Consider the following 22,680-nt stretch of genomic DNA (forward strand, 5'->3'; position numbering starts at 1 on the left):
AACAGGCACCCCAGGACTGGTTCCATGCGGTGACTGTAGCCGCATTAGTAGCTCGGAGAGAAGTCGGCATGGTGCCCGTAGTTTTCAATCGAGACAGAATTTCGGTGTCGCATTGTCAATGTGATGGTGACAGGTTTTACAGTAAATGGACAGTGGTACATAGGAAACAAGCTACTGCCCTCCCAGGAGATGTTCCATTTGGTGAATGTAGCCACGTTAGTCATTTGATAAGAATTCGGTATGAAGGCTCGCGCTTTGAAAATCGATACAATTTCTGTGTCGTCCGTCAATCTGAGGGTGTGAAGGATACAGTAAACGGGAGTGGCAAAACAGAAACATGGAACTGGCACCCCAGGAGGGGCTCCATGCGGTGACTGTAGCCGCGTTAGTCGCTCGGTGAGAAGTCGGCATGGTGCCAGTAGTTTACAATCGAGACAGAAATTCGGTGTCGCATTGTCAATGTGATGGTGAGAGGTTTGGCAGTAAATGGGCAGTGGTGCATCGGAAACAAGCTACTGGCCTCCCAGGAGAGGTTCCATTTGGTGAATGTAGCCACGTAAGTCATTTAATGGGAATTCGGGATGAAGGCTGCAGTTTTGAAAATCGATACAACTTCTGTGTCGTCCGTCAATGTGAGGGTGTGAAGGATACAGTAAACGGGAGTGGCAAGACAGAAACAAGCAACTGACACCCCAGTAGAGGTTCCACGCGGTGATTATAGAAGCGTTAGTCGCTCGGAGAGAAGTCGGCATGGTACCTGTAGTTTTCAATCGAGACAGATTTTCGGTGTCGCATTGTCAATGTGATGGTAAAAGGTTTTACAGTAAATGGACAGTGGTACATAGGAAACAAGCTACTGACCTCCCACGAGATGTTCCATTTGGTGAATGTAGCCACGTAAGTCATTTGATAGGAATTCGGGATGAAGGCTGCAGTTTTGAAAATCGATACAATTTCTGTGTCGCCCGTCAATGTGAGGATGTGAAGGATACAGTAAACGGGAGTGGCAAAACAGAAACAAGCAACAGCCACCCCAGGACAGGTTCCATGCGGTGACTGTAGCCGCGTTAGTCGCTCGGAGAGAAGTCGGCATGGTGCCTGTAGTTTTCAATCGAGACAGAAATTCGGTGTCGCATTGTCAATGTGATGGTAAGAGGTTTTACAGTAAATGGACAGTGGTACATAGGAAACAAGCTACTGACCTCCCAGAAAATGTTCCATTTGGTGAACGTAGCCACGTAGGTCATTTGTTAAGAATTCGGTATGAAGGCAGCGGTTTTGAAAATCGATACAATTTCTGTGTCGTCCGTCAATGTGAGGATGTGAAGGATACAGTAAACGGGAGTGGCAAAACAGAAACATGCAACAGCCCTCCCAGGACAGGTTCCATGCGGTGACTGTAGCCGCGTTAGTCGCTGGAGAGAAGGCGGCATGGTGCCTGTGGTTTTCAATCGAGACAGAAATTCGGTGTCGCACTGTCAATGTGATGGTGAGAGGTTTTACAGTAAATGGGCAGTGGTGCATGGGAAACAAGCTACTGGCCTCCCAGAAGAGGTTCCATTTGGTGAATGTAGCCATGTATGTCATTTGATAAAAATTCGGGATGAAGGCTGCAGTTTTGAAAATCGATACAATTTCTGGGTCGTCCGTCAATGTGAGGGTGTGAAGGATACAGTAAACGGGAGTGGCAAAACAGAAACAAGCAACAGGCACCCCAGGACATGTTCCATGCGGTGACTGTAGCCGCGTTAGTCGCTCCGCTCGGGGAGAAGTCGGCATGGCGCCTGTAGTTTTTAATCGAGACAGAAATTCGGTGTCGCATTTTCAATGTAATGGTGAGAGGTTTTGCAGTAAATGGGCAGTGGTGCATCGGAAACAAGCTACTGGCCTCCCAGGAGAGGTTCCATTTCGTGAATGTAGCCACGTAAGTCATTTGATAAGAATTCAGGATGAAGGCTGCAGTTTTGAAAATCGATACAATTTCTGTGTCGTCCGTCAATGTGAGGGTGTGAAGGATACAGTAAACGGGAGTGGCAAAACAGAAACAATGAACTGGCACCCCAGGAGAGGTTCCATGCGGTGACTGTAGCCGCGTTATTCGCTCCGCTCGGAGAGAAGTCGGCATGGCGCCTGTAGTTTTCAATCGAGACAGAAATTCGGTGTCGCATTGTCAATGTGATGGTGAGAGGTTTTCCAGTAAATGTGCAGTGGTGCATCGGTAACAAGCTACTGGCCTCCCAGGAGAGGTTCCATTTGGTGAAAGTAGCCACGTAAGTCAGTTGATAAGAATTCAGGATGTAGGGTACAATTTTGAAATTCGATACAATTTCTGTGTCGTCCGTCAATGTCAGGATGTGAAGGATACAGTAAACGGGAGTGGCAAAACAGAAACAAGCAACAGGCACCCCAGGACTGGTTCCATGCGGTGACTGTAGCCGCATTAGTAGCTCGGAGAGAAGTCGGAATGGTGCCCGTAGTTTTCAATCGAGACAGAATTTCGGTGTCGCATTGTCAATGTGATGGTGACAGGTTTTACAGTAAATGGACAGTGGTACATAGGAAACAAGCTACTGCCCTCCCAGGAGATGTTCCATTTGGTGAATGTAGCCACGTTAGTCATTTGATAAGAATTCGGTATGAAGGCTCGCGCTTTGAAAATCGATACAATTTCTGTGTCGTCCGTCAATGTGAGGGTGTGAAGGATACAGTAAACGGGAGTGGCAAAACAGAAACATGGAACTGGCACCCCAGGAGAGGCTCCATGCGGTGACTGTAGCCGCGTTAGTCGCTCGGAGGGAAGTCGGCATGGTGCCAGTAGTTTACAATCGAGACAGAAATTCGGTGTCGCATTGTCAATGTGATGGTGAGAGGTTTGGCAGTAAATGGGCAGTGGTGCATCGGAAACAAGCTACTGGCCTCCCAGGAGAGGTTCCATTTGGTGAATGTAGCCACGTAAGTCATTTAATGGGAATTCGGGATGAAGGCTGCAGTTTTGAAAATCGATACAACTTCTGTGTCGTCCGTCAATGTGAGGGTGTGAAGGATACAGTAAACGGGAGTGGCAAGACAGAAACAAGCAACTGACACCCCAGTAGAGGTTCCACGCGGTGATTATAGAAGCATTAGTCGCTCGGAGAGAAGTCGGCAGGGTACCTGTAGTTTTCAATCGAGACAGATTTTCGGAGTCGCATTGTCAATGTGATGGTGAGAGGTTTGGCAGTAAATGGGCAGTGGTGCATCGGAAACAAGCTACTGGCCTCCCAGGAGAGGTTCCATTTGGTGAATGTAGCCACGTAAGACATTTAATGAGAATTCGGGATGAAGGCTGCAGTTTTGAAAATCGATACAATTTCTGTGTCGTCCGTCAATGTGAGGGTGTGAAGGATACAGTAAACGGGAGTGGCAAGACAGAAACAAGCAGCTGACACCCCAGGAGAGGTTCCATGCAGTGATTATAGAAGCGTTAGTCGCTCGGAGAGATGTCGGCATGGTGCCTGTAGTCGGTGTCGCATTGTCAATGTGATGGTGAGAGGTTTTCCAGTAAATGGGCAGTGGTGCATCGGAAACAAGCTACTGGCCTCCCAGGAGATGTTCCATTTGGTGAATGTAGCCACGTAAGTAATTTGGTAAGAATTCATCATGAAGGCTGCAGTTTTGAAAATCGATACAATTTCTGTGTCGTCCCTCAATGTGAGGATGTGAAGGATACAGTAAACGGGAGTGGCAAAACAGAAACAAGCAACAGGCACCCCAGGACAGGTTCCATGCGGTGACTGTAGCCGCGTTAGTAGCTCGGAGAGAAGTCGGCATGGTGCCTGTAGTTTTCAATCGAGACAGAAATTCGGTGTCGCATTGTCAATGTGTTGGTGAGAGGTTTTGTAGTGAATGGGCAGTGACGCATCGGAAACAAGCTACTGGCCTCCCAGGAGATGTTCCATTTGGTGAATGTAGCCACGTAGGTCATTTGATAAGAATTCGGGATGAAGGCTGCAGTTTTGTAAATCGATACAATTTCTGTGTCGTCCGTCAATGTGAGGGTGTGAAGGATACAGTAAACGGGAGTGGCAAAACAGAAACAAGGAACCGGCACCTCAGGAGAGGTTCCATGCGGTGACTGTAGCCGCGTTAGTCGCTCGGAGAGAAGTCGGCATGGTGCCTGTAGTTTTCAATCGAGACAGAAATTCGGTGTCGCATTGTCAATGTGATGGAGAGAGGTTTTACAGTAAATGGGCAGTGGTGCATAGGAAACAAGCTACTGGGCTTCCAGGAGAGGTTCCATTTGGTGAATGTAGCCACGTAAGTCATTTGATAATAATTCGGGATGAAGGCTGCAGTTTTGAAAATCGATACAATTTCTGTGTCGTCCGTCAATGTGAGGGTGTGAAGGATACAGTAAACGGGAGTAGCAAGACAGAAACAAGCAACTGACACCCCAGGAGAGGTTCCACGCGGTGACTGTAGCCGTGTTAGTCGCTCGGAGAGAAGTCGGCATGGTGCCTGTAGTTTTCAATCGAGACAGAAATTCGGTGTCGCATTGTCAATGTGATGGAGAGAGGTTTTACAGTAAATGGGCAGTGGTGCATCGGAAACAAGCTACTGGGCTCCCAGGAGAGGTTCCATTTGGTGAATGTAGCCACGTAAGTCATTTGATAATAATTCGGGATGAAGGCTGCAGTTTTGAAAATCGATACAATTTCTGTGTCGTCCGTCAATGTGAGGGAGTGAAGGATACAGTAAACGGGAGTGGCAAGACAGAAACAAGCAACTGACACCCCAGGAGAGGTTCCACGCGGTGATTATAGAAGCGTTAGTCGCTCGGAGAGAAGTCGGCATGGTACCTGTAGTTTTCAATCGAGACAGAAATTCGGTGTCGCATTGTCAATGTGATGGTGTGAGGTTTTCCAGTAAATGGGCAGTGGTGCATCGGAAACAAGCTACTGGCCTCCCAGGAGATGTTCCATTTGGTGAATGTAGCCACGTAAGTCATTTGATAAGAATTCGGGATGAAGGCTGCAGTATTGAAAATCGATACAATTTCTGTGTCGTCCATCAATGTGAGGGTGTGCAGGATACAGTAAACGGGAGTGGCAAGACAGAAACAAGCAACTGACACCCCAGGACAGGTTCCATGCGGTGACTGTAGCCGCGTTAGTAGCTCGGAGAGAAGTCGGCATGGTGCCTGTAGTTTTCAATCGAGACAGAAATTCGGTGTCGCTTTGTCAATGCGATGGTGAGAGGTTTTCCAGTAAATGGGCAGTGGTGCATCGGAAACAAGCTACTGGCCTCCCAGGATATGTTCCATTTGGTGAATGTAGCCACGTAAGTCATTTGATAAGAATTCAGAATGAAGGCTGCAGTCTTGAAAATCGATACAATTTCTGTGTCGTCCGTCAATGTGAGGGTGTGAAGGATACAGTAAACGGGAGTGGCAAAACAGAAACAAGGAACTGGCACCCCAGGAGAGGTTCCACGCGGTGACTGTAGCCGTGTTAGTCGCTCGGAGAGAAGTTGGCATGGTGCCTGTAGTTTTCAATCGAGACAGAAATTCGGTGTCGCATTGTCAATGTGATGGAGAGAGGTTTTACAGTAAATGGGCAGTGGTGCATCGGAAACAAGCTACTGGGCTCCCAGGAGAGGTTCCATTTGGTGAATGTAGCCACGTAAGTCATTTGATAATAATTCGGGATGAAGGCTGCAGTTTTGAAAATCGATACAATTTCTGTGTCGTCCGTCAATGTGAGGGAGTGAAGGATACAGTAAACGGGAGTGGCAAGACAGAAACAAGCAACTGACACCCCAGGAGAGGTTCCACGCGGTGATTATAGAAGCGTTAGTCGCTCGGAGAGAAGTCGGCATGGTACCTGTAGTTTTCAATCGAGACAGAAATTCGGTGTCGCATTGTCAATGTGATGGTGTGAGGTTTGGCTGTAAATGGGCAGTGCTGCATCGGAAACAAGCTACTGGCCTCCCAGGAGAGGTTCCATTTGGTGAATGTAGCCACGTAAGTCATTTAATGGGAATTCGGGATGAAGGCTGCAGTTTTGAAAATCGATACAACTTCTGTGTCGTCCGTCAATGTGAGGGTGTGAAGGATACAGTAAACGGGAGTGGCAAGACAGAAACAAGCAACTGACACACCAGGACAGGTTCCATGCGGCGACTGTAGCCGCGTTAGTAGCTCGGAGAGAAGTCGGCATGGTGCCTGTAGTTTTCAATCGAGACAGAAATTCGGTGTCGCTTTGTCAATGTGATGGTGAGAGGTTTTAGAGTAAATGGGCAGTGGTGCATCGGAAACAAGCTACTGGCCTCCCAGGATATGTTCCATTTGGTGAATGTAGCCACGTAAGTCATTTGATAAGAATTCAGAATGAAGGCTGCAGTTTTGAAAATCGATACAATTTCTGTGTCGTCCGTCAATGTGAGGGTGTGAAGGATACAGTAAACGGGAGTGGCAAAACAGAAACAAGGAACTGGCACCCCAGGAGAGGTTCCATGCGGTGACTGTAGCCGCGTTAGTCGCTCGGAGAGAAGTCCGCATGGTGCCTGTAGTTTTCAATCGAGACAGAAATTCGGTGTCGCATTGTCAATGTGATGGTGAGAGGTTTTGCAGTAAATGGGCAGTGGTGCATCGAAAACAAGCTACTGGCCTCCCAGGAGAGGTTCCATTTGGTGAATGTAGCCACGTAAGTCATTTGATAAGAATTCGGGATGAAGGCTGCAGTTTTGAAAATCGATACAATTTCTGTGTCGTCCGTCAATTTGAGCGTGTGAAGGATACAGTAAACGGGAGTGGCAAGACAGAAACAAGCAACTGACACCCCAGGAGAGGTTCCATGCAGTGATTATAGAAGCGAGAGTCGCTCGGAGAGAAGTCGGCATGGTGCCTGTAGTTTTCAATCGAGACAGAAATTCGGTGTCGCATTGTCAATGTGATGGTGAGAGGTTTTGCAGTAAATGGGCAGTGGTGCATCGGAAACAAGCTACTGGCCTCCCAGGAGAGGTTCCATTTGGTGAATGTAGCCACGTAAGTCATTTGATAAGAATTCGGGATGAAGGCTGCAGTTTTGAAAATCTATACAATTTCTGTGTCGTCCGTCAATGTGAGGGTGTGAAGGATACAGTAAACGGGAGTGGCAGCACAGAAACAAGCAACAGGCACCCCAGGACAGGTTCCATGCGGCGACTGTAGCCGCGTTAGTAGCTCGGAGAGAAGTCGGCATGGTGCCTGTAGTTTTCAATCGAGACAGAAATTCGGTGTCGCATTGTCAATGTGATGGTGAGAGGTTTGGCAGTAGATGGGCAGTGGTGCTTCGGAAACAAGCTACTGGCCTCCCAGGAGAGGTTCCATTTGGTGAATGTAGCCACGTAAGTCATTTGATAAGAATTCGGGATGAAAGCTGCAGTTTTGAAAATCGATACAATTTCTGTGTCGTCCGTCAATGTGAGGGTGTGAAAGATACAGTAAACGGGAGTGGCAAGACAGAAACAAGCAACTGACACCCCAGGAAAGGTTCCATGCAGTGATTATAGAAGCGTTAGTCGCTCGGAGAGAAGTCGGCATGGTGCCTGTAGTTTTCTATCGAGACAGAAATTCGGTGTCGCATTGTCAATGTGATGGTGAGAGGTTTTGCAGTAAATGGGCAGTGGTGCATCGAAAACAAGCTACTGGCCTCCCAGGAGAGGTTCCATTTGGTGAATGTAGCCACGTAAGTCATTTGATAAGAATTCAGGATGCTGGCTGCAGTTTGGAAATCGATACAATTTCTGTGTCGTCCGTCAATGTGAGGGTGTGAAGGATACAGTAAACGGGAGTGGCAGCACAGAAACAAGCAAAAGGCACCCCACGACAGGTTCCATGCGGTGACTGTAGCCGCGTTAGTCGCTCGGAGAGAAGTCGCCATGTTGCTTGTAGTTTTCAATCGAGACAGAAATTCGGTGTCGCATTGTCAATGTGATGGTTAGAGGTTTTGCAGTCAATGGGCAGTGGTGCATCGGAAACAAGCCACTGGGATCCCAGGAGAGGTTCCATTTGGTGAATGTAGCCACGTAAGTCATTTGATAAGAATTCAGGATGAAGGCTGCAGTTTTGAAAATCGATACAATTTCTGTGTCGTCCGTCAATGTGAGGGTGTGAGGAATACAGTAAACGGGAGTGGCAAAACAGAAACAATGAACTGGCACCCCAGGAGAGGTTCCATGCGGTGACTGTAGCCGCGTTAGTTGCCCCGCTTGGAGAGAAGTCGGCATGGCGCCTGTAGTTTTCAATCGAGACAGAAATTCGGTGTCGCATTGTCAATGTAATGGTGAGAGGTTTTCCAGTAAATGGGCAGTGGTGCATCGGAAACAAGCTACTGACCTCCCAGGAGAGGTTCCATTTGGTGAATGTAGCAACGTAAGTCATTTGATAAGAATTCAGGATGAAGGCTGCAGTTTTGAAAATCGATACAATTTCTGTGTCGTCCGTCAACGTGAGGATGTGAAGGATACAGTAAACGGGAGTCGCAAAACAGAAACAAGCAACAGGCACCCCAGGACAGGTTCCATGCGGTGACTGTAGCCGCGGTAGTAGCTCGGAGAGAAGTCGGCATGGTGCCTGTAGTTTTCAATCGAGACAGAAGTTCGGTGTCGCATTGTCAATGTGATGGTGAGAGGGTTTACAGTAAATGGACAGTGGTACATAGGACACAAGTTACTGACCTCCCAGGAGATGTTCCATTTGGTGAATGTAGCTACGTAAGTCATTTGATAAGAATTCGGTATGAAGGCTGCAGTTTTGAAAGTCGATACAATTTCTGTGTCGTCCGTGAATGTGAGGGTGTGAAGGATACAGTAAACGGGAGTGGCAGCACAGAAACAAGCAACAGGCACCCCAGGAGAGGTTCCATGCGGTGACTGTAGCCGCGTTAGTCGCTCCGCTCGGAGAGAAGTCGGCATGGCGCCTGTAGTTTTCAATCGAGACAGAAATTCGGTGTCGCATTGTCAATGTGATGGTGAGAGGTTTTCCAGTAAATGGGCAGTGGTGCATCGGAAACAAGCTACTGGCCTCCCAGGAGAGGTTCCATTTGGTGAATGTAGCCACGTAAGTCATTTGATAAGAATCCAGGATGAAGGCTGCAGTTTTGAAAATCGATACAATTTCTGTGTCGTCCGTCAATGTGAGGGTGTGAAGGATACAGTAAACGGGAGTGGCAAAACAGAAACAATGAACTGGCACCCCAGGAGAGGTTCCATGCGGTGACTGTAGCCGCGTTAGTCGCTCCGCTCGGAGAGAAGTCGGCATGGCGCCTGTAGTTTTCAATCGAGACAGAGATTCGGTGTCGCATTGTCAATGTGATGGTGAGAGGTTATCCAGTAAATGGGCAGTGTTGCATCGGAAACAGGCTACTGGCCTCCCAGGAGAGGTTCCATTTGGCGAATGTAGCCACGTAAGTCATTTGATAAGAATTCAGGATGAAGGCTACAGTTTTGAAAATCGATACAATTTCTGTGTCGTCCGTCAATGTGAGGGTGTGAAGGATACAGTAAACGGGAGTGGCAAAACAGAAACAATGAACTGGCACCCCAGGAGAGGTTCCATGCAGTGACTGAGCCACGTTAGTCGCTCCGCTCGGAGAGAAGTCAGCATGGCGCCTCTAGTTTTCAATCGAGACAGAAATTCGGTGTCGCACTGTCAATGTGATGGTGAGAGGTTTTCCAGTAAATGGGCAGTGGTGCATCGGAAACAAGCTACTGGCCTCCCAGGAGAGGTTCCATTTGGTGAATGTAGCCACGTAAGTCATTTCATAAGAATTCAGGATGAAGGCTGCAGTTTTGAGAATCGATACAATTTCTGTGTCGTCCGTCAATGTGAGGGTGTGAAGGATACAGTAAACGGGAGTGGCAAAACAGAAACAATGAACTGGCACCCCAGGAGAGGTTCCATGCGGTGACTGTAGCCGCGTTAGTCGCTCCGCTCGGAGAGAAGTCGGCATGGCGCCTGTAGTTTTCAATCGAGACAGAAATTCGGTGTCGCATTGTCAATGTGATGGTGAGAGGTTTTGCAGTAAATGGGCAGTGGTGCATCGGAAACAAGCTACTGGCCTCCCAGGAGATGTTCCATTTGGTGAATGTAGCCACGTAAGTCATTTGATAAGAAATCGGGATGAAGGCTGCAGTTTTGAAAATCGATACAATTTCTGTGTCGTCCGTCAATGTGAGGGTGTGAAGGATACAGTAAACGGGAGAGGCAACACAGAAACAAGCAACTGACACCCCAGGAGAGGTTCCATGCAGTAATTATAGAAGCGAGAGTCGTTCGGAGAGAAGTCGGGATGGTGCCTGTAGTTTTCAATCGAGACAGAAATTCGGTGTCGCATTGTCAATGTGATGGTGAGAGGTTTTGCAGTAAATGGGCAGTGGTGCATAGGAAACAAGCTACTGGCCTCCCAGGAGATGTTCCATTTGGTGAATGTAGCCACGTAAGTCATTTGATAAGAATTCGGGATGAAGGCTGCATGTTTGGAAATCGATACAATTTCTGTGTCGTCCGTCAATGTGAGGGTGTGCAGGATACAGTAAACGGGAGTGGCAAAACAGAAACAAGCAACTGACACCCCAGGAGAAGTTCCATGCGATAACTTTAGCCGCGTTAGTAGCTCGGAGAGAAGTCGGCATGGTGCCTGTAGTTTTCAATCGAGACAGAAGTTCGGTGTCGCATTGTCAATGTGATGGTGAGAGTTTTTGCAGTAAATGTGCAGTGGTGCATCGGAAACAAGCTACTGGCCTCCCAGGAAAGGTTCCATTTGGTGAATGTAGCCACGTAAGTCATTTGATAAGAATTCGGGATGGAGGCTGCAGTTTTGAAAATCGATACAATTTCTGTGTCATCCGTCAATGTTGGGGGTGTGCAGGATACAGTAAACGGGAGTGGCAAGACAGAAACAAGCAACTGACACCCCAGGAGAAGTTCCATGCGATGACTTTAGCCGCTTTAGTAGCTCGGAGAGAAGTCGGCATGGTGCCTGTAGTTTTCAATCGAGACAGAAGTTCGGTGTCGCATTGTCAATGTGATGGTGGGAGGTTTTGCAGTAAATGGGCAGTGGTGCATCGGAAACAAGCTACTGGCCTCCCAGGAGAGGTTCCATTAGGTGAATGTTGCCACGTAAGTCATTAGATAAGAATTCGGGATGAAGGCTGCAGTTTTGAAAATCGATACAATTTCTGTGTCGTCCGTCAATGTGAGGGTGTGCAGGATACAGTAAACGGGAGAGGCAAAACAGAAACAAGCTACTGGCACCCCAGGAGAGGTTCCATGCGGTGACTGTAGCCCCATCAGTCGTTCAGAGAGAAGTCGGCACGGTGCCTGTAGTTTTCAATCGAGACAGAAGTTCGGTGTCGCATTGTCAATGTGATGGTGAGAGGTTTTGCAGTAAATGGGCAGTGGTGCATCGGAAACAAGCTACTGGCCTCCCAGGAGAGGTTCCATTAGGTGAATGTAGCCAAGTAAGTCATTTGATATGAATTCGGGATGAAGGCTGCAGTTTTGAAAATCGATACAATTTCTGTGTCGTCCGTCAATGTGAGGGTGTGCAGGATACAGTAAACGGGAATGGCAAAACAGAAACAAGCAACTGGAACCCCAGGAGAGGTTCCATGCGGTGACTGTAGCCGCATTAGTCGCTCAGAGAGAAGTCGGCATGGTGCCTGTAGTTTTCAATCGAGACAGAAGTTCGGTGTCGCATTGTCAATGTGATAGTGAGAGGTGTTGCAGTAAATGGGCAGTGGTGCATCGGAAACAAGCTACTGGCCTCCCAGGGGGGTTCCATTTGGTGAATGTAGCCACGTAAGTCATTAGATAAGAATTCGGGATGAAGGCTGCAGTTTTGAAAATCGATACAATTTCTGTGTCGTCCGTCAATGTGAGGGTGTGCAGGATACAGTAAACGGGAGAGGCAAAACAGAAACAAGCTACTGGCACCCCAGGAGAGGTTCCATGCGGTGACTGTAGCCCCATCAGTCGTTCAGAGAGAAGTCGGCACGGTGCCTGTAGTTTTCAATCGAGACAGAAGTTCGGTGTCGCATTGTCAATGTGATGGTGAGAGGTTTTGCAGTAAATGGGCAGTGGTGCATCGGAAACAAGCTACTGGCCTCCCAGGAGAGGTTCCATTTGGTGAATGTAGCCACTTAAGTCATTTGATAAGAATTCGGGATGAAGGCTGCAGTTTTGAAAATCGATACAATTTCTGTGTCGTCCGTCAATGTGAGGGTGTGAAGGATACAGTAAACGGGAGTGGCAAAACAGAAACAAGCAACAGGCACCCCAGGACAGGTTCCATGCGGTGACTGTAGCCGCGTTAGTATCTCGGAGAGAAGTCGGCATGGTGCCTGTAGTTTTTAATCGAGACAGAAATTCGGTGTCGCATTGTCAATGTGATGGTGAGAGGTTTTGCAGTAAATGGGCAGTGGTGCATCGGAAACAAGCTACTGGCCTCCCAGGAGAGGTTCCATTTGGTGAATGTAGCCACGTAAGTCATTTGATAAGAATTCGGGATAAAGGCTGCAGTTTTGAAAATCGATACAATTTCTGTGTCGTCCGTCAATGTGAGGGTGTGCAGGATACAGTAAACGGGAGTGGCAAGACAGAAACCAGCAACTGACACCCCAGGAGAGGTTCCATGCGGTGACTGTAGCCGCGTTAGTCGCTCGGAGAGAAGTCGGCATGGTGCCTGCAGTTTTCAATCGAGACAGAAATTCGGTGTCGCATTGTCAATGTGATGGTGAGAGGTTTTGCAGTAAATGGGCAGTGGTGCATCGGAAACAAGCTACTGGCCTCCCAGGAGAGGTTCCATTTGGTGAATGTAGCCACGTAAGTCATTTGATAAGAATTCGGGATGAAGGCTGCAGTTTTGAAAATCGATACAATTTATGTGTCGTCCGTCAATGTGAGGGTGTGCAGGATACTGTAAACGGGAGTGGCAAGACAGAAACAAGCAACTGACACCCCAGGAGAGGTTCCATGCGGTGACTGTAGCCGCGTTAGTCGCTCGGAGAGAAGTCGGCATGGTGCCTGTTGTTTTCAATCGAGACAGAAATTCGCTGTCGCATTGTCAATGTGATGGTGAGAGGTTTTGCAGTAAATGGGCAGTGGTGCATCGGAAACAAGCTACTGGCCTCCGAGGAGAGGTTCCATTTGGTGAATGTAGCCACGTAAGTCATTTGATAATAATTCGGGATGAAGGCTGCAGTTTTGAAAATCGATACAATTTCTGTGTCGTCCGTCAATGTGAGGGTGTGCGGGATACAGTAAACGGGAGAGGCAAAACAGAAACAAGCTACTGGCACCCCAGGAGAGGTTCCATGCGGTGACTGTAGCCCCATCAGTCGTTCAGAGAGAAGTCGGCACGGTGCCTGTAGTTTTCAATCGAGACAGAAGTTCGGTGTCGCATTGTCAATGTGATGGTGAGAGGTTTTGCAGTAAATGGGCAGTGGTGCATCGGAAACAAGCTACTGGCCTCCCAGGAGAGGTTCCATTAGGTGAATGTAGCCAAGTAAGTCATTTGATATGAATTCGGGATGAAGGCTGCAGTTTTGAAAATCGATACAATTTCTGTGTCGTCCGTCAATGTGAGGGTGTGCAGGATACAGTAAACGGGAATGGCAAAACAGAAACAAGCAACTGGAACCCCAGGAGAGGTTCCATGCGGTGACTGTAGCCGCATTAGTCGCTCAGAGAGAAGTCGGCATGGTGCCTGTAGTTTTCAATCGAGACAGAAGTTCGGTGTCGCATTGTCAATGTGATAGTGAGAGGTGTTGCAGTAAATGGGCAGTGGTGCATCGGAAACAAGCTACTGGCCTCCCAGGGGGGTTCCATTTGGTGAATGTAGCCACGTAAGTCATTAGATAAGAATTCGGGATGAAGGCTGCAGTTTTGAAAATCGATACAATTTCTGTGTCGTCCGTCAATGTGAGGGTGTGCAGGATACAGTAAACGGGAGAGGCAAAACAGAAACAAGCTACTGGCACCCCAGGAGAGGTTCCATGCGGTGACTGTAGCCCCATCAGTCGTTCAGAGAGAAGTCGGCACGGTGCCTGTAGTTTTCAATCGAGACAGAAGTTCGGTGTCGCATTGTCAATGTGATGGTGAGAGGTTTTGCAGTAAATGGGCAGTGGTGCATCGGAAACAGGCTACTGGCCTCCCAGGAGAGGTTCCATTTGGTGAATGTAGCCACTTAAGTCATTTGATAAGAATTCGGGATGAAGGCTGCAGTTTTGAAAATCGATACAATTTCTGTGTCGTCCGTCAATGTGAGGGTGTGAAGGATACAGTAAACGGGAGTGGCAAAACAGAAACAAGCAACAGGCACCCCAGGACAGGTTCCATGCGGTGACTGTAGCCGCGTTAGTATCTCGGAGAGAAGTCGGCATGGTGCCTGTAGTTTTTAATCGAGACAGAAATTCGGTGTCGCATTGTCAATGTGATGGTGAGAGGTTTTGCAGTAAATGGGCAGTGGTGCATCGGAAACAAGCTACTGGCCTCCCAGGAGAGGTTCCATTTGGTGAATGTAGCCACGTAAGTCATTTGATAAGAATTCGGGATAAAGGCTGCAGTTTTGAAAATCGATACAATTTCTGTGTCGTCCGTCAATGTGAGGGTGTGCAGGATACAGTAAACGGGAGTGGCAAGACAGAAACCAGCAACTGACACCCCAGGAGAGGTTCCATGCGGTGACTGTAGCCGCGTTAGTCGCTCAGAGAGAAGTCGGCATGGTGCCTGTAGTTTTCAATCGAGACAGAAGTTCGGTGTCGCATTGTCAATGTGATAGTGAGAGGTGTTGCAGTAAATGGGCAGTGGTGCATCGGAAACAAGCTACTGGCCTCCCAGGGGGGTTCCATTTGGTGAATGTAGCCACGTAAGTCATTAGATAAGAATTCGGGATGAAGGCTGCAGTTTTGAAAATCGATACAATTTCTGTGTCGTCCGTCAATGTGAGGGTGTGCAGGATACTGTAAACGGGAGTGGCAAGACAGAAACAAGCAACTGACACCCCAGGAGAGGTTCCATGCGGTGACTGTAGCCGCGTTAGTCGCTCGGAGAGAAGTCGGCATGGTGCCTGTTGTTTTCAATCGAGACAGAAATTCGCTGTCGCATTGTCAATGTGATGGTGAGAGGTTTTGCAGTAAATGGGCAGTGGTGCATCGGAAACAAGCTACTGGCCTCCCAGGAGAGGTTCCATTTGGTGAATGTAGCCACGTAAGTCATTTGATAATAATTCGGGATGAAGGTTGCAGTTTTGAAAATCGATACAATTTCTGTGTCGTCCGTCAATGTGAGGGTGTGAAGGATACAGTAAACGGGAGTGGCAAGACAGAAACAAGAAACTGACACCCCAGGAGAAGTTCCATGCGATGACTTTAGCCGCGTTAGTAGCTCGGAGAGAAGTCGGCATGGTGCCTGTAGTTTTCAATCGAGACAGAAGTTCGGTGTCGCATTGTCAATGTGATGGTGGGAGGTTTTGCAGTAAATGGGCAGTGGTGCATCGGAAACAAGCTACTGGCCTCCCAGGAAAGGTTCCATTAAGTGAATGTTGCCACGTAAGTCATTAGATAAGAAATCGGGATGAAGGCTGCAGTTTTGAAAATCGATACAATTTCTGTGTCGTCCGTCAATGTCAGGGTGTGCAGGATACAGTAAACGGGAGTGGCAAAACAGAAACAAGCTACTGGCACCCCAGGAGAGGTTCCATGCGGTGACTGTAGCCCCATTAGTCGTTCAGAGAGATGTCGGCACGGTGCCTGTAGTTTTCAATCGAGACAGAAGTTCGGTGTCGCATTGTCAATGTGATGGTGAGAGGTTTTGCAGTAAATGGGCAGTGGTGCATCGGAAACCAGCTACTGGCCTCCCAGGGGAGGTTCCATTAGGTGAATATAGCCACGTAAGTCATTTGATAAGAATTCGGGATGAAGGCTGCAGTTTTGAAAATTGATACAATTTCTGTGTCGTCCGTCAATGTCAGGGTGTGCAGGATACAGTAAACGGGAGTGGCAAAACAGAAACAAGCAACTGGAACCCCAGGAGAGGTTCCATGCGGTGACTGTAGCCGCGTTAGTATCTCGGAGAGAAGTCGGCATGGTGCCTGTAGTTTTTAATCGAGACAGAAATTCGGTGTCGCATCGTCAATGTGATGGTGAGAGGTTTTGCAGTAAATGGGCAGTGGTGCATCGGAAACAAGCTACTGTCCTCCCAGGAGAGGTTCCATTTGGTGAATGTAGCCACGTAAGTCATTTGATAAGAATTCGGGATGAAGGCTGCAGTTTTGAAAATCGATACAATTTATGTGTCGTCCGACAATGTGGGGGTGTGCAGGATACAGTAAACGGAAGTGGCAAGACAGAAACAAGCTACTGGCCTCCCAGGAGAGGTTCCATTTGGTGAATGTAGCCACGTAAGTCATTTGATAAGAATTCGGGATGAAGGCTGCAGTTTTGAAAATCGATACAATTTCTGTGTCGTCCGTCAATGTGAGGGTGTGCAGGATACAGTAAACGGGAGTGGCAAGACAGAAACAAGCAACTGACAAACCAGGAGAGGTTCCATGCGGTGACTGTAGCCGCGTTAGTCGCTCGGAGAGAAGTCGGCATGGTGCCTGTAGTTTTCAATCGAGACAGAAGTTCGGTGTCGCATTGTCAATGTGATGGTGAGAGGTTTTGCAGTAAATGGGCAGTGGTGCATCGGAAACAAGCTACTGGCCTCCCAGGAGAGGTTCCATTTGGTGAATGTAGCCACGTAAGTCATTTGATAATAATTCGGGATGAAGGCTGCAGTTTTGAAAATCGATACAATTTATGTGTCGTCCGACAATGTGGGGGTGTGCAGGATACAGTAAACGGAAGTGGCAAGACAGAAACAAGCTACTGGCCTCCCAGGAGAGGTTCCATTTGGTGAATGTAGCCACGTAAGTCATTTGATAAGAATTCGGGATGAAGGCTGCAGTTTTGAAAATCGATACAATTTCTGTTTCGTCCGTCAATGTGAGGGTGTGCAGGATACAGTAAACGGGAGTGGCAAGACAGAAACAAGCAACTGACACCCCAGGAGTGGTTCCATGCGGTGACTGTAGCCGCGTTAGTCGCTCGGAGAGAAGTCGGCATGGTGCCTGTAGTTTTCAATCGAGACAGAAATTCGGTGTCGCATTGTCAATGTGATGGTGAGAGGTTTTGCAGTAAATGGGCAGTGGTGCATCGGAAACCAGCTACTGGCCTCCCAGGGGAGGTTCCATTAGGTGAATGTAGCCACGTAAGTCATTTGATAAGAATTCGGGATGAAGGCTGCAGTTTTGAAAATTGATACAATTTCTGTGTCGTCCGTCAATGTCAGGGTGTGCAGGATACAGTAAACGGGAGTGGCAAAACAGAAACAAGCAACTGGAACCCCAGGAGAGGTTCCATGCGGTGACTGTAGCCGCGTTAGTATCTCGGAGAGAAGTCGGCATGGTGCCTGTAGTTTTTAATCGAGACAGAAATTCGGTGTCGCATTGTCAATGTGATGGTGAGAGGTTTTGCAGTAAATGGGCAGTGGTGCATCGGAAACAAGCTACTGGCCTCCCAGGAGAGGTTCCATTTGGTGAATGTAGCCACGTAAGTCATTTGATAAGAATTCGGGATGAAGGCTGCAGTTTTGAAAATCGATACAATTTATGTGTCGTCCGACAATGTGGGGGTGTGCAGGATACAGTAAACGGAAGTGGCAAGACAGAAACAAGCTACTGGCCTCCCAGGTGAGGTTCCATTTGGTGAATGTAGCCACGTAAGTCATTTGATAAGAATTCGGGATGAAGGCTGCAGTTTTGAAAATCGATACAATTTCTGTGTCGTCCGTCAATGTGAGGGTGTGCAGGATACAGTAAACGGGAGTGGCAAGACAGAAACAAGCAACTGACACCCCAGGAGAGGTTCCATGCGGTGACTGTAGCCGCGTTAGTCGCTCGGAGAGAAGGCGGCATGGTGCCTGTAGTTTTCAATCGAGACAGAAGTTCGGTGTCGCATTGTCAATGTGATGGTGAGAGGTTTTGCAGTAAATGGGCAGTGGTGCATCGGAAACAAGCTACTGGCCTCCCAGGAGAGGTTCCATTTGGTGAATGTAGCCACGTAAGTCATTTGATAATAATTCGGGATGAAGGCTGCAGTTTTGAAAATCGATACAATTTATGTGTCGTCCGACAATGTGGGGGTGTGCAGGATACAGTAAACGGAAGTGGCAAGACAGAAACAAGCTACTGGCCTCCCAGGAGAGGTTCCATTTGGTGAATGTAGCCACGTAAGTCATTTGATAAGAATTCGGGATGAAGGCTGCAGTTTTGAAAATCGATACAATTTCTGTTTCGTCCGTCAATGTGACGGTGTGCAGGATACAGTAAACGGGAGTGGCAAGACAGAAACAAGCAACTGACACCCCAGGAGTGGTTCCATGCGGTGACTGTAGCCGCGTTAGTCGCTCGGAGAGAAGTCGGCATGGTGCCTGTAGTTTTCAATCGAGACAGAAATTCGGTGTCGCATTGTCAATGTGATGGTGAGAGGTTTTGCAGTAAATGGGCAGTGGTGCATCGGAAACAAGCTACTGGCCTCCCAGGAGAGGTTCCATTTGGTGAATGTAGCCACGTAAGTCATTTGATAATAATTCGGGATGAAGGCTGCAGTTTTGAAAATCGATACAATTTATGTGTCGTCCGACAATGTGGGGGTGTGCAGGATACAGTAAACGGAAGCGGCAAGACAGAAACAAGCTACTGGCCTCCCAGGAGAGGTTCCATTTGGTGAATGTAGCCACGTAAGTCATTTGATAAGAATTCGGGATGAAGGCTGCAGTTTTGAAAATCGATACAATTTCTATGTCGTCCGTCAATGTGAGGGTGTGCAGGATACAGTAAACGGGAGTGGCAAGACAGAAACAAGCAACTGACACCCCAGGAGAGGTTCCATGCGGTGACTGTAGCCGCGTTAGTCGCTCGGAGAGAAGTCGGCATGGTGCCTGTAGTTTTCAATCGAGACAGAAATTCGGTGTCGCATTGTCAATGTGATGGTGAGAGGTTTTGCAGTAAATGGGCAGTGGTGCATCGGAAACAAGCTACTGGCCTCCCAGGAGAGGTTCCATTTGGTGAATGTAGCCACGTAAGTCATTTGATAATAATTCGGGATGAAGGCTGCAGTTTTGAAAATCGATACAATTTCTGTGTCGTCCGTCAATGTGAGGGTGTGAAGGATACAGTAAACGGGAGTGGCAAGACAGAAACAAGCAACTGACACCCCAGGAGAAGTTCCATGCGATGACTTTAGCCGCGTTAGTAGCTCGGAGAGAAGTCGGCATGGTGCCTGTAGTTTTCAATCGAGACAGAAGTTCGGTGTCGCATTGTCAATGTGATGGTGGGAGGTTTTGCAGTAAATGGGCAGTGGTGCATCGGAAACAAGCTACTGGCCTCCCAGGAGAGGTTCCATTAGGTGAATGTAGCCACGTAAGTCATTTGATAAGAATTCGGGATGAAGGCTGCAGTTTTGAAAATTGATACAATTTCAGTGTCGTCCGTCAATGTCAGGGTGTGCAGGATACAGTAAACGGGAGTGTCAAAACAGAAACACGCAACTGGAACCCCAGGAGAGGTTCCATGCGGTGACTGTAGCCGCGTTAGTCGCTCAGAGAGAAGTCGGCATGGTGCCTGTAGTTTTCAATCGAGACAGAAGTTCGGTGTCGCATTGTCAATGTGATAGTGAGAGGTGTTGCAGTAAATGGGCAGTGGTGCATCGGAAATAAGCTACTGGCCTCCCAGTAGAGCTTCCATTTGGTGAATGTAGCCACGTAAGTCATTTGATAATAATTCGGGATGAAGGCTGCAGTTTTGAAAATCGATACAATTTCTGTGTCGTCCGTCAATGTGAGGGTGTGAAGGATACAGTAAACGGGAGTGGCAAAACAGAAACAAGCAACAGGCACCCCAGGACAGGTTCCATGCGGTGACTGTAGCCGCGTTAGTATCTCGGAGAGAAGTCGGCATGGTGCCTGTAGTTTTTAATCGAGACAGAAATTCGGTGTCGCATTGTCAATGTGATGGTGAGAGGTTTTGCAGTAAATGGGCAGTGGTGCATCGGAAACAAGCTACTGGCCTCCCAGGAGAGGTTCCATTTGGTGAATGTAGCCACGTAAGTCATTTGATAAGTATGCGGGATGAAGGCTGCAGTTTTGAAAATCGATACAATTTATGTGTCGTCCGACAATGTGGGGGTGTGCAGGATACAGTAAACGGAAGTGGCAAGACAGAAACAAGCTACTGGCCTCCCAGGAGAGGTTCCATTTGGTGAATGTAGCCACGTAAGTCATTTGATAAGAATTCGGGATGAAGGCTGCAGTTTTGAAAATCGATACAATTTCTGTGTCGTCCGTCAATGTGAGGGTGTGCAGGATACAGTAAACGGGAGTGGCAAGACAGAAACAAGCAACTGACACCCCAGGAGAGGTTCCATGCGGTGACTGTAGCCGCGTTAGTCGCTCGGAGAGAAGTCGGCATGGTGCCTGTAGTTTTCAATCGAGACAGAATTTCGGTGTCGCATTGTCAATGTGATGGTGAGAGGTTTTGCAGTAAATGGGCAGTGGTGCATCGGAAACAAGCTACTGGCCTCCCAGGAGAGGTTCCATTTGGTGAATGTAGCCACGTAAGTCATTTGATAAGAATTCGGGATGAAGGCTGCAGTTTTGAAAATCGATACAATTTCTGTGTCGTCCGTCAATGTGAGGGTGTGCAGGATACAGTAAACGGGAGTGGCAAGACAGAAACAAGCAACTGACACCCCAGGAGAGGTTCCATGCGGTGACTGTAGCCGCGTTAGTCGCTCGGAGAGAAGTCGGCATGGTGCCTGTAGTTTTCAATCGAGACAGAAATTCGGTGTCGCATTGTCAATGTGATGGTGAGAGGTTTTGCAGTAAATGGGCAGTGGTGCATCGGAAACAAGCTACTGGCCTCCCAGGAGACGTTCCATTTGGTGAATGTAGCCACGTAAGTCATTTGATAAGAATTCGGGATGAAGGCTGCAGTTTTGAAAATCGATACAATTTCTGTGTCGTCCGTCAATGTGAGGGTGTGCAGGATACAGTAAACGGGAGTGGCAAGACAGAAACAAGCAACTGACACCCCCGGAGAGGTTCCATGCGGTGACTGTAGCCGCGTTAGTAGCTCGGAGAGAAGTCGGCATGGTGCCTGTAGTTTTCAATCGAGACAGAAATTCGGTGTCGCATTGTCAATGTGATGGTGAGAGGTTTTGCAGTAAATGGACAGTGGTGCATCGGAAACAAGCTACTGGCCTCTCAGGAGAGGTTCCATTTGGTGAATGTAGCCACGTAAGTCATTTGATAAGAATTCGGGATGAAGGCTGCAGTTTTGAAAATCGATACAATTTCTGTGTCGTCCGTCAATGTGAGGGTGTGCAGGATAGAGTAAACGGGAGTGGCAAGACAGAAACAAGCAACTGACACCCCCGGAGAGGTTCCATGCGGCGACTGTAGCCGCGTTAGTAGCTCGGAGAGAAGTCGGCATGGTGCCTGTAGTTTTCAATCGAGACAGAAATTCGGTGTCGCATTGTCAATGTGATGGTGAGAGGTTTTGCAGTAAATGGGCAGTGGTGCATCGGAAACAAGCTACTGGCCTCCCAGGAGAGGTTCCATTTGGTGAATGTAGCCACGTAAATCATTTGATAGGAATTCGGGATAAAGGCTGCAGTTTTGAAAATCGATACAATTTCTGTGTCGTCCGTCAATGTGAGGGTGTGCAGGATACAGTAAACGGGAGTGGCAAGACAGAAACAAGCAACTGACACCCCCGGAGAGGTTCCATGCGGTGACTGTAGCCGCGTTAGTAGCTCGGAGAGAAGTCGGCATGGTGCCTGTAGTTTATCAATCGAGACAGAAATTCGGTGTCGCATTGTCAATGTGATGGTGAGAGGTTTTGCAGTAAATGGACAGTGGTGCATCGGAAACAAGCTACTGGCCTCCCAGGAGAGGTTCCATTTGGTGAATGTAGCCACGTAAGTCATTTGATAAGAATTCGGGATGAAGGCTGCAGTTTTGAAAATCGATACAATTTCTGTGTCGTCCGTCAATGTTAGGGTGTGCAGGATACAGTAAACGGGAGTGGCAAGACAGAAACAAGCAACTGACACCCCCGGAGAGGTTCCATGTGGCGACTGTAGCCGCGTTAGTAGCTCGGAGAGAAGTCGGCATGGTGCCTGTAGTTTTCAATCGAGACAGAAATTCGGTGTCGCATTGTCAGTGTGATGGTGAGAGGTTTTGCAGTAAGTGGGCAGTGGTGCATCGGAAACAAGCTACTGGCCTCCCAGGAGAGGTTCCATTTGGTGAATGTAGCCACGTAAGTCATTTGATAAGATTTCGGGATGAAGGCTGCAGTTTTGAAAATCGATACAATTTCTGTGCCGTCCGTCAATGTGAGGGTGTGCAGGATACAGTAAAAGGGAGTGGCAAGACAGAAACAAGCAACTGACACCCCCGGAGAGGTTCCATGCGGTGACTGTAGCCGCGTTAGTAGCTCGGAGAGAAGTCGGCATGGTGCCTGTAGTTTTCAATCGAGACAGAAATTCGGTGTCGCATTGTCAATGTGATGGTGAGAGGTTTTGCAGTAAATGGGCAGTGGTGCATCGGAAACAAGC

This window comes from Schistocerca americana, chromosome 3 (assembly GCF_021461395.2).
Source record: "Schistocerca americana isolate TAMUIC-IGC-003095 chromosome 3, iqSchAmer2.1, whole genome shotgun sequence".
NCBI classification, from domain to species: Eukaryota; Metazoa; Arthropoda; class Insecta; order Orthoptera; family Acrididae; genus Schistocerca; species Schistocerca americana.